This window comes from Galeopterus variegatus, unplaced genomic scaffold, assembly GCF_000696425.1.
Source record: "Galeopterus variegatus unplaced genomic scaffold, G_variegatus-3.0.2 Scaffold593, whole genome shotgun sequence".
Taxonomy (NCBI): Eukaryota; Metazoa; Chordata; class Mammalia; order Dermoptera; family Cynocephalidae; genus Galeopterus; species Galeopterus variegatus.
The window spans coordinates 294,416-294,983 of record NW_007726704.1 but is presented as its reverse complement, the minus strand read 5'-3'; positions in this window follow the sequence as shown (position 1 = coordinate 294,983).

Here is a 568-nt window from a genome sequence, read left to right as displayed (position 1 = left end):
CCCGTTGCCGGTCAGTAAAAAAAAAAAAAAAAAAAAAAAAAAAAAAAAAGAATTTGGACTTTATTCTAAGGGCTACAGGAAGCCTCAGCTACAGCGTCATCCTCCCGAGGGGGCTGCGGGGTTAACCCAGACCAGGGGGTAGGAGGAGGCGGGAGAGTTATAGGGGCCATGGAGGGAACCTGGAGGGCGGTGGGGGGCACGTCATAGACCTCCAAGACATCTCCGGGGACAGCCAGCTGCATCCCACTGCCTCTGGGGACTTTGTAGATGGGATCAGGGTAGGGTGGGCAGGGTTCAGCCGCAGGTTCTGAGGTGGGCCTGGGCCAAGCTGGGGGTGGCCCCACATACACCTCCTTGTCTTCACTGCCGTGCTCTGGGACTGGACACGGCGAGCCCAGCTGAGCGGGGCGCCGGGTAGAGGCTGGCTCGGGTGCGGGGCCCGCAGGAAGGAGCTGCGCTCTGGCGTGGGGCCCAAGGCTCGGCTGCCCAGGCTCTGGCTCTCAGCGCGCCCGGGGGCCTGCAGCAGCCGGCACGGAGGCGCGACTCGGAGGGAGGACGGCGTCCCCAC